Below are 16,001 nucleotides of genomic sequence, written 5' to 3'. Positions count from 1 at the left end.
GATGCCCTTGGTAAAGGATGAGGAAGGTTTTATAAAAAACAATTGTGTTTTACAGAGCTGCCTTGACACAAATGAGGGTTTGAGACCATTTTCTTGGCTTGTACAAGTTGCTCCTACCAATGGCAATGATTTCACACAGAGTCATTTACAATTGGTGTTCTACCCGGTGTCTGAGAGAGCAGTGGAATTGGTTTAGGCTGCAAACAGAGCCCTCCAAAGCTCAGAAATGGCACAGTTTTGGTTGTCTGCTGGAGTTTTGCACCAAAAAAAATGTATTTTTTGTATATTTTCTCTATATTTTCTTCATCTAGTTTTCTCCACAAGCTGCCACTCTATTTGGGTGCACAGGATGAAAAAAACAGAGCTTGAAAACCTTGCTAAGTCTTTGTAGAGAAAGAGTTTCTCCAGTTCAGAGGTTTTTATAACTTGCCAGGTGTCAAAGGGTTCCTCAAGTGACATTAATGCTGATTCTTGGGTCAAGTTGAGAAAATGACATTTTGAATGAAATTTGGGAGCTGTTATCAGTGACCTTTAGACTGCCAAGAAAAAGAGGTTTGAGATGTGGGTCCCAGCTCTCCCTGCTGATTTCAATGCCTGTTTGTGTCACTCCTGGAGATATTTGAACACTTTAAAAACAAGGAGCACATTCAGAATCCCTGGAGCCCCAGGGAAGCATTGGGAGCAGCCTGGCTGAACCCAGCTCCTCACCTGGAAAACCTCAACCTGTGTTGCTGGCACGTGGCTTGTCTTTGTTCCAGAGATCCACAGGCAAAAAATAAATTCATCTGGCACCAAGCCTGGTATAGCCTCAGGGCCAGAATCCAGGGAAAAGCATCTTCAGGGAACAGAGCTGGAAAGAGGAGTCTCTGGGGGAGTGAGCTCCAGGCAGAGCTGCCTCAGCCTGGCAGAGGCACAGGGAACAATGCCTGTGTCCCTGTTTTCTGAGGGAGGTTGGAAACTGGGAATGGAGAAAGGAAGTTTCTGCTCCCTTTTCTCCCAGGGAGAAATTCCTGGGGAAGAACCAGAAGGGAATCCTACACAAACCAGTACAAATGAAATAAAAACCCTACAGAATGAGCCATGGAACACAAATACAGCAAAATCTCTGCCCACCAGGAGCAGATGGGCTGGTGGCTGCCCTTTGTCCCCAGGCTTTCCCTCAGCCCATGCCCCTTTGAGTTCATTTCTTTTGGGTGAGTTTTCCTTAATCTGGCAGGGCTCTGGATCTGCATTGAGCACTGAGGCTGCTCTGGCTCTGGGCTGAGCTCCACAAACACCCAGGGCATGGAGAAGTGGCTGGGCAAAGGCTCAGCCCTCCAACCTGATGGGTAAAAATAACCTGAGCAGAGTCTGGGAGATGAAAGCACCCACAGCACGTCCCCAAACACAAACCCTTTAATGAGGTCGAGCCACTGGGGCTGGCCCAACAATTTTAGGAGCTCTGGTGGCCAGGGTGCCCATGAATAGAGCACTTGTGGAAGGCCTCCTGTGCCACAAGAGGGGAGGGGAGAACAAGGCTCAATGAAAGCTTTTAGAAAGCTCTGCTTTTCCAGGCCACGTTTAACTTTTAAACTGCTGCGAACTTGATACCTCCACATTCAAACTCCTTTCATGACAGCAGCACACAGAAAAAGGGAGAAAAACCTGTTTGGCTTGATTTTCAGGTAAACTTAGACTTCTCCAGGAGCTTTTTTCCTGGCTTTTTATATTAGTGGAAGGCAGGTAACTTAACACATTCTTACAGGCTCACAGCAGTGTCAGAGCTGCTCATGATGAGAAAGACACTGAGGGGCTGGAGTGTGTCCAGGGCAGGGAATGGAGCTGGGAAGGGGCTGGAGCACCAGGAGCAGCTGAGGGAGCTGGGAAGGGTCTGAGCCTGGAGAAAAGGAGGCTCAGGGGGGACCTTGTGGCTCTGCACAGCTCCTGACAGGAGGGGACAGCCAGGGGTGTCGGGCTGTGCTCGCAGGGAACAGGGACAGGAGGAGAGGGAACGGCCTCAGGCTGTGTCAGGGAAAATTTAATTTGGATATTTGGGAAATTTCTTCTTGGAAAGGGTGGTCAGGTATTGGAATAGTCACCATCCCTGGAAGAGTTCAAAAAATGTGTGGGTGTGTCACTTTGGGACATGGTTTAGTAGCAAAGTGACAGTTTTAGATTAACAAGTGGACTGAATGATCTTTTCCAACCTTAGTGATCCCATGATTCTCTGATTCCTGGGGGATTTGTGTTCGTTTGCGTGTTTGCATTTGCAAACAGCCTTGTGTTAGAAACAAACACTCCAGATATTCCCAGTGCCATGGTGGGGTCCTAGCCCTGCCAGGTGTTCCTGTGTCCCCTGGCTGGAGCTGCTGCTGCCGAGGCAGCTCATCCTGTGCTAATTAACTTAACTGATGGGTAACAAAGCAGGGGAGGCTGTCCTGTGCCAGCCCCTCTCTGTTCCCACTCTGAGGGACTCTGTCCAGCCCAGGTGTCCCTGCACAGGCAGCACAAGCTGTGAGCACCCCTGGAACTCACCCAGGAGCCCAAGTCACGTCCTGCAAACCGTTGGAGCCCACAGAGCTCTGGCAGCCTCCCCAGCTCCCAGAGTTTGTTGGGTGTTGCCATGGAGAGCAGGAGCTCTTCCTGCCTTGCCTCTGGCTGCCTTTCCAGCCACTGTGCCAAGGGCAGGGAGCACAAACTGTGCAGGGAGGCACGGAATGGCTGGGGAGAGAACAGGCTGTGCTGCTGTCCTCAACCAGCAGTGCCATCACCCACCTACAGCCCACAGGTGCCTTTGTGATGATAAACAGCCCTTGGTGGCTTTCCTGGCTTCGTGGTGGGGGTGTACAGGTGTCTCAGGGAGCAGCCTGGAGCCTGTGGATGAGCAGGACATGCAGGGGAGCCAAGAGGTGCTACCTGCCTTCAATTCCATAAATTGCTGTTGCTTGAGAAAAAGAGGAGGGTCAGGTTGGACATCAGAAGGGATTTCTCAATGGAAATGGTGGTCAGGAATTGGAAGGGGCTGCCCAGGGAGGTGGCAGAGTCCCCATCCCTGGAGGTGTCCAAGGAAGGCCTGGAGGTGGCACTCAGTGCTCCAGGCTGGTGACAAGGTGGGGATTGGGCACAGCTTGGCCTCAGTGATCCTGGAGGGCTTTTCCAACCCCACTGATTCTGTGAAAGTTGGATTGGGGCCACAATGTCATGTGGATGCTCAGTAAATTCCTGCTCTCTGGGGCCAGGGGCAGCAGAGATGTCACCTGCTCATCCCTGCAAGTGTCGAAGCTCCAGCTTGCACAACAGGCAGTGGAAGGAGAGTAAAACCCTCCCTGCAGAGCTGCCAGGGAGTTCTGCTGGGTTATTTCAGTCCTTAGACAGGGTCAGGCAGGAGTTTGGCTAAGGAAGAGCTGGATCCAGGTGTAGCTGTGGCACCACAGGAGCATCCCTAAGCCTGGTGCTGCTGGGATGGGATTTAGAGCAGCCTGAGGGGCTCTGGCAGGTGCAGCTCTGCAGCCATGTGGGAAATTTGGGAATGACTGAGGCAGGAGGTGATGGAAGGGTGGGGGACAACCCTGCCCTGACCTTGCTCCAGTGAAAACCCAAGCCATGGAGTTTAAATCAGCCTGGTGTGGTTGAAGATTCCCCGCCCATTGCAGGGAGCTGGAGTGAGATGGTCTGGAAGGTCCCTTCCAAGCCTGGGGACCTGCAGCAGGGTGTGGAGGAGCAGGACACAGCCCTGGCTCCCTCATCCCAGCCTGAGGAGCTCCTGCTGCTCTTGGCAGCTCCCAGGCTCACCAGGACTTTGGGAAGTGCTGGATCAGCTGTGGGTGGGACTCACCTGAGCTATAAATAGCTGTCCTCTGCCAGAGCAGCACTTGGGCTCAGAGTCAGCAAAACATTCCAGCACGTGCTCACTCACACCCAACCCTTGGCAGAAGTTGAGCATCTGCTTATTTTCAAGCCTGCACTTCTAAATTTTGGGGGCTGGAGTGGTGCTGCCATGGGATGGCCAAGCTGGATGTCGGCTCTGATGGGTTTTGTTGACTACCTGGAGCTCCAGGGAATGCTGCCTTCAGCTCTAACACTTTAAAAGAACAACAAATAGTCTAAAGCTGAATATATGGGAATAAACATTCCCACAAGTCATCTGCTGTTAATTTAAAGTCAAATCAATTCATTTCAATCCAAAAGCAGCAGAGCAGCTTTCAGCCTCTGAAGACCATTGAATATTACTCTTGATATCATCAGTAAAAAGGATTGCAGGGCATGTTTTATTTCACCAAGAGCACTGAGTGCTTTGCCAAACTCTGTCTCCTGAGGGTCACTGCAAATGTGTTCTCCTGCTTTTCATACAATGTGGTTGTGCAACTCTTTAACTATTCCTGCAATTTTAGCTTGGAGGCTTCTCTAATGCAAACGTGTATCTTGGTGTCACAGATTTATCTCCCCCTAAATAAATGAATTATGAACAACCCTCCTTTCTGGGCCTGAAGGGGCTCCAGGAGAGCTGGAGAGGGACTTTCCCTGCAGGGACAGGACTTGGGGGAATGGCTTTAGGATGAAGAAAGTGAGATTTAAGTTGGATATTGGGAAGAAATTCTAGGCTGTGCAGATGGAGAGACCTTGGCACAGAGAAGCTGTGACTGCCCCTGGATCCCTGGAAGTGTCCAAGGCCAGGCTGGATGGGGCTTGGAGCAACCTGGGATAGTGCAATTTGTCCCTGCCCATGGCAGGGGGTTTGAAATGAAAAATCTTTCAGGTCACTCCACATCCAAACTATTCCATGATTCCATAACCTCACATGTGCCATGCTGCCACAGGAGTTTTTTACCTGAAACATGGGAACCAATCACTTCCCAGCAGAGAAAGTACAAATTGAGGAGCTCACCTAAATCCCCTAGACAAGCTGGGCTGTGCCAGGCCTATGTGAAATTAAATGGGGAAACAGCAAATGGACATTGCTTGCTTTAGATCTTTATTTACCTTTTCCTCTGCCTCACTTGGAGGAAAGACCTCGGTGGAAGGCAAGAACATTGGGCAGCTGCCTCTGGGCACTGGGTGCCTTTGCCATCTTTGATTCCCTGCAGCTGCTCGGGGTGAGGTCATTTATCTCCTTAAAGGAGGAATTCCTATTTTCACAGGGTGATTAGCAGGCTGATGGAAACATGGAGAGAGCAGAAACCCAAATATTTAGGCAGAGCCATAAAGCACTTCCCAGAGCCAGCCCCGCAGCTGCAGCAAACACGGGTGGTTTTCGGGTGATACGTTTGTCCTAAGGGATAAATGGCTGGAATAGCTTGAAGGGTGCACTGTGCAGGGCAGAGCTGCACTGACAGCCACCAATGGGGTGCTCTGGCCTCACTGAGCTGTTCCCAGTCAGTTGTTGTTGTCCTGGTGTTGGGTCCCTGTAGGAATGACGGATGTGGTGGAGCCGTGCCGGAACACATCAGCTTGGCTGGGACAAGGGACAGCCCTCTGGGGACAGAGAGCTCTCAGATTTTGGGTGGCTGTAGGTCTCCCCCCATGGATGTACTCCAAGCCTGGGGATGATTCCATACATCTTCCTCTGGCACATGGATGCTCAGCAGAGCAGGTGCCAACCCAGCTCACGCACTCCGGATTTAATAAAGATCCACAGTGTTGCTGCTGAAAAGTCTGAATCAGTCGAGTCCTGCTTGATCCCTCCCTCCCTTTCAGCCTTCCCAGCTAATAATGGGCACATGGAAGTGATTAACAGAGCCTCGTGTGGCTGTTCCTTGTTGTTGTGCTCCCTCAACGTGAGCTTTATCTCCCAGCACGAGGGGGATGTGTTTGGCACGTTGGACCCGCCAGCTTTGCCAGCTGCATGGACAGCACCAGCTCCTCCCCACGCCCCTGGAGCAGGGAATTTCTGATTTTCTCCTGGTGATAAATGTGTGATTTTAATAAGCAAGATAAGCTCAGTCTTTGCCTGCTCTGTGCAGTCTTTGTGTCGCTTCTCCTTTGCTGAGCAATGCCTGCGTGGGTTTCATCTTGAGCACGTTCTTGTGGTGACCCTCGTGTCCAGCCATCCATCAGCAAGTCCTGGTGGATCCACGTCAAATGCCAAAATTGAGGATAGAGGGGGAAAATCAATGAAAATCTTAGAAAAACTTTCCATGTCTGTTAAGAAATCTCATTTACTAGAAAGTTGGAGCTCGGCTCCACGTTCTGTCCAGCTGGCAGCCACTTCACAAAGTCATCCAGAATTTGTTTGGAAACCCTGTTATTGACAACAGTAAACATTAACACACCCAATGAGCTAAAAAATAATGCACATATGAGTGACAATAAATGCAGGGCATGCGTCTGTTTTGCGAAAATTAAAGGAAATTAAGAATCATGGAATCACAGAATGGTTTGGGTTGGAAGGGAACTTGAAGCTCATCTTGTTCCACCCCTTGCCATGGGCAGGGACACCTTCCACTATCCCAGGCTGTTCCAAGCCCTGTCCAGTCTGGCCTTGTAAGACTGGAAATATGGAATTATGAAGATGGTGAGGAGTCCTGCCAGGAGCTTGGGTGGAACTCACACGGTTTCTTTTCTACCTTCTTTTGACCCAACTCGCTCCAAGCCCTTCTCAGATGAAGAACAGCCCCCTGGAAGGGCTTCTGGCATGGCTGGATTTTCTTGGGCTTGTTTGCACAACTTTGGATGTGCTTTTTAGGTCTGGAGTGCTTGTTTTGATCTTTGTTTGAATAATACTTGGAGTGTTGATCCATGACGTGGTTTCCTACAGCCTCCAAAGAGGTACAAGATAATAGAAAAAGATATTGTTAGGTTTAGGGGTTTCTTTAATTAATTCTTTAATTTCTGTCTTTAACCCAGTGCTGCCAAAGCCACCACTAAACTGTGTCTCCAAGTGCCACACGTCTTCTAAACACACAAAGGGCATTTTGTGGCAATTATAACTTAAATGATTTGGTTAATCTTTCTTTGTGGCAGGAAGTCTGGGAGCTTTTGGACATTTCCTAAATCCATTAATTTATGGGAAGAGCATCACTGAGTGATTGGGAGCTGGGGAAAATCCTCTCTATGAAAAGCCAAACCTAAATGCAGAGACAGAACCAAATGTTCATGTGCTGGCAAAATGAAATGGTTCTGTTTTCCTTTCTAATTCCTGCATTTCTGGGAAAGAAGTGAGGAATTGTCAGTCAATAATCCTTAAAAATGGTAGCAGAGATTAAATCACAGAGTACCCGGGGCCATCACATCCATCCTCTCTCCCTCTTCTGGGCTTTCCACCTTGGAGGGGTGGAAACTCCTCATTTCCACCCCCATTTATTTCCACCCCCATTTCCACCCTCATTTCCACTCCCATTTCCTTGGAGTTCAACCAAACACAGCTTCACCTCCTGGGAATGTATTAGGGGTTCTCCCTCCAGGGATGCACCTGCTAAGAAACACAAGGAAATCTGGTAGGACCCCATAGTATGGGAAGAAGAGGTGACTCAGCTTCTCAGCACAAAAGGGGGACACACGTTGTACAAAGAGACACACAGGTGTGTGAGGACTAATGGGATCTCCCCACCAAAAACCCCTTTTCCTGTCTGTTGGACCACAAAACCCAGGCAGCAGAAACACCTGGTGCTCCAGGGCTGTTTTTCAGGTTGATAAAACAGGAAAGGAGCAGTTGTACCATGAAGACAACACAGCCCAGCAGCAGTCAGGTCAGCACACACATCTTCAGTTCCACTCCTTGAGTAAAATCAGCCTTAAAATGGGCTGAAGTTGTACTTTTGTTTAGAAATAATAAATGGCAGAGAAATGCACTCACCAGAGAGTCACTCTGATCTGATCTTTGGGCTCTTCCACATGGTCTGCCCACATCCACAAAGTACAGGAGCTAATGCCTTTGGAATATTCCCTTGGGATTGCCTGGAGTGCTCTTGTCCAAGGCAGACCCACGGCTCATTTGCTTGGCCAGCAATAAGCCACAAAGATCCTTTCCATGAATAAAAAAAATCCCAATTCTATATCAGCATAAGATTTAGTCCCTCTCCTTGTTCTGAGTGACTCTTGGACTGTTTGGAAGGAAGTGATCAGGTATTCTGGAAATTCAATTAATTCCCTGGGTCACAGGGTAGTCCTAAGACAAGGAGTTAAACTTGTTTCCTTTTCCCTTGTTTTTAAGCTCATTTTCATTGTGTCCAGAGCATAGCTGAGATAAGCTCTGCAGTAAACACACATCAGGATCACATTCTGCAAGGAAACATATTTTTGTCCTTTTTTTCCCCCTAAACCGGGGCTTTAACTGGATCCTTGTCTAATTCTCAAGGTCATTGTTAAATATTTTAAATACTTGGTGAAATGCCAAACTATTTTCATTGCCTGAAGTTTTCTCCTTGGAGAATGCTTGCAGACAAGGAAATGTGTCATCTTCAGCAGTTGTGTCAAAGAGAAACCTGCCTTGACAAGCATTTTTGTGACTCAGGAACTTGTTTTATTTATATTGAGTAGGGCTCAATATTTATATTATATAAAGTTTTATTTATATTGAGTAGGACCAAGTATCTTGGCATGTATTTAATCACCAGCAGCAGTATTTAATTTAATTTAATTTTATGGATTTAATCTCTGCAGCAGGACTGTGGTTATTATAGGTTTTATTTATTAGGGGAAAATGGTTTTATTGCTGTGCTTTGTATTAAATCTGGGCTGAAACCATCAGCAGACTTTAGATGGGCCTGGATGAAGCAGGGGAAGGCCTGATGGCCCCTCCTGCTTAGGGCACATTTCCTCTGGAGGAACATCCCCAGGGCTGGGGAAGGCAAATGGGACAAATTGAGAGAAAAGTGGATTTTTCCTTTCTTCACATCCAGTTGTGGGAAATCATTTTGCAGTGGAAGCCTCTCCAGGCAGGGCAAGAACTCCTTGGTCGTTTGGGTCAGGCCTTAATCTACACTGGAATAATAATGCCTGAGCAAGCCTGGGTCTTGCCACAGCTTGGTTTTATCTTTTCTCAATTTTATCCTGGGAAAAAAGGAATTAAGATCTTTCTGTGACACCCTTTCACCATCCTTTCCTTGAGGAAGGAACTGAGAGAGCTTAAATGAGGTTGGAGTTTGCCCCAGGCCTGTGCTCTGGAGTGAGTGTGGAGATTGATCAAAAATGTTCGAAGGATGAATTTATGGTTGGTCTGATTGGGAATTCTGATTTGCTCAGAGGAAGGAGCACACAGAACTTTCCAAAGCTAGATTATGAACAGGTAGCACATTTGTGTTCCTTTTGTGAAAGCAAGGGAGAATTATCAGTCAGAAAAAAAAAAATAACTTGACAAAAAACAGTCATTTTTATTTCCTTCCAAGCCCCAATTTTGATTTCTTCAGGTGATTTATAGTGAAACTCCAAAGCCTCTGGAAGCATTGGGCATTATCCCTGGTACAGGGTTGCCCTGGGCTTCATTCCCCCTGGTTTTTCCATGAACAAAGCTGGCACAGCTGTGCATGTGGCACTTGGGGACATGGGGCAGGGCTGGCTTGGCAGCACTGAGGAAATGCTTGGACTTCATTATCTCAGAGGGCTTTTCCAGCTTAAATGATTCCATGAGTCTGGGCTGGGGTTTAGAGGGCAACATGCCGCATCCTAATGGGCCACTGGCTGTGGGGATAATGTGGGGACAATTTTGTCCCAAGTGTGGACATTTCTGGTCGAGTCTGTGACAGTGAGAAGAGCACTGAGCAGAGGAGAAGGGCAGGACATGGTGTGGGTCTGACATCTGCCACTGTCACCAGCAGAGTGGCCTCTGATGAGGCAGGAAAGGGCTGCCTGGAGGTGTCTGTTCATAATTAAATAACAACAGCAATCATCTTGAGGGATTTAATGAAAAAGGTTACAAAACATGGCTTGCTTTGTAGAGAAAACAAAGATCTTTTATTTTGCAACTAATTAATCCCTTCTTTCCCCCTTTGTGGCATTTTTCCCCTTCCCAGGAAAAAAGACAGTCAAAATTGGGATTAATTTCTTTAATTTCCTTGTCCTTAATGAAAATTTAGGGAGATCATAATTCACATGAGCACATTCCATGGAGTGAGGAGAGAAGAGTGAGGGGAGAGGGTGAGATTCCCAAGATTTAGCAGGTGGAAACCATCACTGAGCCCCAGAGGAGGTTGGAGTGATGCTTTTTGGGCCTCTTGGCAGTTTTGGGGTATTGATGTGGCTACAAACTGGCACAGCTTTAGGAGAGAGGCAAGAGATGATGACTAAAAACCTGACAGGATAAAAACCTGACAGGACAAAAACCTGTCTGCCTAAAAACCTGCTCTAACTAGCAATAGAGACAGTTCTGGGGAGGTGTCAGTGGGGATATTATTTCTTTATGATCTCTTCTCTGGCCCCCTCAGTATTTGTTTTACACAGCTGCCTCCAACATCTGCTTTTCATCTCTGCTCTCTGTCCATGTAGGCATTCAAAAATGCCTTCCTTCTTCCAGCTGCTTTCTGTGCCTCCTGCCTTGTCAATGAAACATGCAGATAATTGAATTCAAAAATCACTTTAAAACAGGTTACTGAGTCTTTTACAACCAAATTATTAAAGGAGTAATGTCAGCTGCCTTCTACACAAGGGAAGATGGGGAAAAAGAGCAGGATGAGCCTGAAATTTCTCAGGAATCTGAAAGGAGGCCGAAGCCATTCTTTAGTTCCAATTTCAGGAGTTTTCCTCCACCTTTCTACTGGGTGGATTTTAAGCTGTTTTCCAACCCTTCCTCTGAGCACTTGGAGCCATCAGATCCCAAGCTGTGGTTCAGCCTTTGAGTCCAGGATCCACCTCTGGAGCACTGGGATTCCTGGGAGAGCAGCTCCCTGTGGCCAAGCATCCAACCTTGGTGTCAGAAATCCCTGATTTTGGCACTGCTTGGCATGAAAATTTCTCAGTCCTGGCACGGCAGGTCCTGGCAGCTGTATCTGAGCCCTGGCACGGCAGGGCCTGGCAGCTTCACCCCTCTGGGAGGGGGGTGCTGCCCTAGTGGGGGTTTGCTGTTATTCCAGCTCACTTTCAGCCTGAAATGCTCTCCTTCCTCCCTCCTCCCCAGGACACACGGGGTTGTTGCTCTTGGAATAAGGAGCTGCAGCTCCGAGGCTTTTCTCAAAAGCAAATACAACTTTTGACCTCACTGAGGAGCAGATTTTGCCTGGATCCAAGGCCAGCAGCTCCACTAATCTTCTGATGCCTCCTCTCTCTCATTTTCACTGCAGCCTCCTTGGAGAAAAATCTTTTTCTTCACAGAAAATCCCTCTGCTATTGATGTTTTTCCCATTCTTTTTTATTTCTCTCCTTGGGCAGAGCTCACCCTTGGAATAACACCCCTGCACACTGCAGTATCTGGGTGTCCCTGGGGCTGAGCTTCTCCTGCATCTTGGATCAGCCACAGAACAGGCAAATCTGCATTTCCTCATGTAGGTGATCAAAAGTGAGGTTTGGAGCCCCAAGACTGAAAATTGGACAGAAAATACTCCCAGGGTCGGGAGTTGGTCTGAAGCATAACCCACCTTCCAGCCCAGAGGAAAACTGGGGTTTGCATCCCTTCCTTCTCCTTCTCCTGTTTTTTCTCCTCCTCCTCTTCCTCAGATTTATGATGGGCAAACAGCCCCTCATAAGGAAAGGAGACTGGGAAAAAGCTGCCAGGTTATGGCTCTGATGTCTAAAAGGTGTAGAGGATTTTAAGAAAAGTAACAAGGAGCAGAATTGGGGCCAGGTGGGATCAAGGTCCCCAAGGCCTGGAAGTCCCCAAACCAGCCCTGAGTGGAGCCCTGAGGTCAGTGTCCACCTGGATTCATATCCCCTGGTTTTGTTTAGCAGGCAGAGGAAAATCTCCTGTGCTTCTGTGTCTTCCTCCATCTGAAAATGTAAACTATGGTAAAGTATCTGCTTATAGTGTGACCTCTTCACTTGAGTGGGGGATCTGTTCTGGGGTGAATTCCAGCAAACCACGGTGTTTACAAGGAAAATGCCTTTTGTTGGTGTTCTCATGCCCATTAAAAATCCTTGGGGGAGAAGCTGGAGAGTTTTCATGGCTCACCCAGGGAACTTGAGGGAATAAATATTCCTACTCCACTGTTTTAAAAAATAGAAGAAAAAAGAAATTAACTAAAATCAGTCTTACATAATTGTTTGGTACCACCTGTGGTGCCACATCTGCTCTGAGTTTTAAACCAGTGAGTTGCTGGGTTTTCCACCCAAACTCACGTTTGCAGCAAACAGGAACAAACTCAGCCCTGCCAGGGCTCGGATCTGGCAAGAGGTCGGGTGCCCCAGGTCATTATTTCTAAATTCCAGGAGGGATTTAGCCCACTCTGGGGACAGGGCTGCGCTGGACAGACAAAACCCTTCCCGAAGGATTCTGGCTCCCCACCGTGGCAGCAGCACGAGCTGGGCTGGGGAATGTGCCAGGGAGGGCAGCCCTGGGTGGTGAGGCTGGAGCTGCACGGGAAGGTGATGGATGGGGCTTGGAGCAGCCTGCTCTAGTGGAAGGCATCCTGCCCATGCAGGGGGTTGGATTAGATGGCATTTAAAGCCCTTTCCAACAGAACCATTCTGTGGTGGCCACTGGCAACTGCGAGTCGCAGCCCCTGGGAGGTCCAGCTGCTGTTCCAGGAGCTGCTTCTGCACTGGGCTGGGGGAAATGACAGTTCCTGTGAGGGACAGGCAGTCCCACACTTCCCCATGGTCACCCGGCTCTGTAAACAAACTTCCATGTGCCTGGAGACAGATCAGAGCCCGGGACTCCATCCCTCTGCTCCTCAGCACACTCAGGGAAAAGCCAAGAGCAATAGATTTATGGAATCCAAACATCACAAATGCAATTTATTTACACTGCTGACGCCAAAAGGAGAAGCAGATGCTTCTGGTTTGGATGCCTGTCCAGCCTAATTTCAGGAAAACATGGGGGGCAGTGTGAGGGAAAGGAAGGAATCAAAACATTGACTGTGTCACCCCCAGTTACAGTCCTGGTCTCTCCCTGTCCCATCCTCCCATCCGTGTGTGCCAGCTCTCCAGGAACAGCCTCCAGAGCACACCCAATCCCCTTTTCCCTAATTCTGCTGTAAGATATCCATCCAGGATGCCTCCTGCAGGGCCAGAGGGTTGCAGAGCAGCACAGGGTTCTCAGTGTGGCAATGGCTTGTCCTGACTCAAACCATCCTGGGCACAAAGGAGTGGATAAACAGCCCCCGGAGGATTTACCTGGCAACTGCACCGTGCAAGGGAGAGGTACCAAAACAAGGTGTGAATCAAGGGGAATTGTGTGGCCACTGAAAAGTGAGTTTGGTAACCAGATGTGGAGTTGGCTGTGACCTGCTGCCTCCTGTGCCCCCTTGTGGGATCACAGACTGGCCCCTTGGGAAGAGACCTTGAAGCCCATCCAGTTCCACCCCTGCCATGGGCAGGGACATCTTCCCCTGCCCCAGGCTGCTCCAAGCCCTGTCCAGCCTGGCCTTGGGCACTGCCAGGGATCCAGGGGCAGCCACAGCTGCTCTGGGCACTCTGTGCCAGGGCCTGCCCACCCTCACAGCCAGGAATTCCTTCCCAATACCCCATCTAACCTGCCCTGCTCCATCCTAAAGCCATTCCCCCTGTCCTGTGCCTTTGCCCCAGGTCTCCAGGCAGTGCCGGAGCACAGCCGGGTTTTCCTTCGGGCTGGCTTGACTCCCCTCTCCCAGCAGAGGGCACGATGTGCAAGCAAGAGAGGTGATCCTTGGCAAGGAGCGATTCCAGGAATGATGCAGCAATCGGGAACAAGAGCCAAAAGCTCTCACTCAGACGGGACGTGTCGGACACGGCGTGTGGTTGGGGTGGCCAGGGCCACTCACTGCTCCCAGCCGAGGCCAAACACCTTCCTGCGCTGTTGAGAGCACTTGGTTTTTTATTAAACACCCCCGGAGGTCCTTTAAGTGGCATTCAGAGAAACGGCTGTGAATGCAAGAAAATGGAGCGTCTGTTAGAAGAAACCAAATTGCCCCTAATTTTCCGGAATTTTGATCTCGAGAGAGCAACATTTCCCAAGAACATTCAATGTCTTTTAACGTGATTTACTGCAGGGAGCAAACCCATCTCCTCAATTCAATTGGCTCTGTGGGTGGTGTGAGGTCTAAATCCAAGTGTTTGGATTATTGATGCTTCGGGAAACGCATCTCAAAAAATGACTAAATTGTAGAAAAATACCTTCCTGTCTGAGTCTTTCCTTCTCCCTGGACTATTATCAAACTTTCTTTGAAAGAGGTTTCCCAGAAAAAGTAGGAGAAAAGTTCCCTTCTTGCCTTAATCATTAAGGTAAACATGCTACATAACCTCAGCTCTAATTTTAGGATTTTGGTCATTCCTATGACATGGGAATTTCCCTTTCATGGGCAGCCTTATGTATCTGTTCCGAAAATTCTTTTATTTCACCTTTCTGCTTTCATGGTGCTGCTGCAGTGATGCAAGTCCTGGCTGACATTCTCTTACAAGCAGTGAAATCTAAACCACTTTTCTTCCAAGAGGCAAAGTTTATACAAATCCAATGTCCTGGAAGAACCTCTTGTGAGAAGGAAATACCTTCCTTCTGCTGCCCCATGCCAGCTGTGATGTGCCCATCTGTGCTTCCACTGGAATTCCCTATTGCAGGAATGGATGCATCCCCCTGCACCCCAGAAAAGGCTCTTGTGGTCCCGGAGAGGATGGATTGGGGGCTTGGTGCAGGAAATAGCTCCAAGATAAACACAGGTGGTCCAGGGAAGCCGTGGCTGCCCCATTCCTGGAAGCATCCATGGATGGAAAAGGCTTGGAAAAACCCAGGATGGTGGAATATGTCCCTGCCTATGGCAGGGGCTGGATTAGATCCACCTTTTCCTACCAAAACCATCCCATGACTTTGTGATCCCAAGCTCTTGGCAAAGGCAGATTCTGAGCTCTTCTGCAGAGGATGGCCTGACCCCACAGCTACATCAACCACCAGGAGCCACCAAAACGACTCAGGGAATCATATCCAAGTGGAGAATAAAAATAGCTCATCTGCTTTAGCTGAACTGTAGAGAAGCCTCTTTATTTCAAGGATTTGGCATCTTCAGATGAGGATGTGAACACGGGTAATGGAGGGTCTGTCCTTGACTGCAAAGTGCTTTGGGTGTCCCAGCCAGGCAGATCTCTCCAAGCCTGGTGTTCTGCCCCAGAATTTCCTTGTGGAGCATCTCCTTCCCTTTCAGCCTGGCCACTGCCACAAACCCCAGCTGCTCTCAGGAGGGACATTGGGCCATCAGAGAATCATTGAGGTTGAAGGGTTCTCCAAGATCACCGAGTCTAACCTGAGCTGTTCCACGTGCAGAGGTGGCACCAGCCAAGGGAAAAGCTAAAGCTGCTCATTCTCCTGGGAAATCACTTCCTCCCCTTCTGGGGGTGTGCACAGGGCAGCTCTTGGCCCTGGGGGACAGCAGGAAGGCCTTCCCCACACAGCAGCCATCAGCAGCACAGCAAAACCACCAGCAGCCCCTGGGTCTTCCCTGGTAGCTTTCTGCTGACAGGGGGAACTCTTCCAATTATCAGTTTGATCATCCTGTGCAGGGCTTTGTTTCCTTTTCATCTGCAAAGGTGATCAGAAGTGGGGCTGAAGGGTACCAGCTGCCAGGAACTGCACCACAGCAAAACGGTGACTCTGCTGAGATGGGGCAGGAGATAGAACACCCCCGGTGTCACTGGGTTCTCTCTGTCCCTCTTAGCCAATCAAGCAGTCAAACATGGTCTAAATGTTCACTATAAAAACCTTGCCAACGTGGGCTGTAACAAAATCATAATCTCCCCTAGATCTCTCTAGCAGAACCTCAGCAAAAATACATAAATAATGTCCAGACTTTAACAAAATACATTTTTATTAATTACAGCACTTCAAGTAACATTTTATCTCTCCTGGGAGTCTCTCACTTCAGGCTTCAGGAACAAGAACAGGTTATCACAGTGCATCAAGTTATTAGGACATCCTTCCTCCTGATGGGATCAGCCTTGATTGGGAATGTTCATCCAAGGGTTTAATTGACTTG

The sequence above is a fragment of the Molothrus ater genome, chromosome 14 (assembly GCF_012460135.2).
Source record: "Molothrus ater isolate BHLD 08-10-18 breed brown headed cowbird chromosome 14, BPBGC_Mater_1.1, whole genome shotgun sequence".
NCBI classification, from domain to species: Eukaryota; Metazoa; Chordata; class Aves; order Passeriformes; family Icteridae; genus Molothrus; species Molothrus ater.
The sequence above is the reverse complement of the archived record's forward strand: the minus strand, read 5'-3'. Positions refer to the sequence as shown.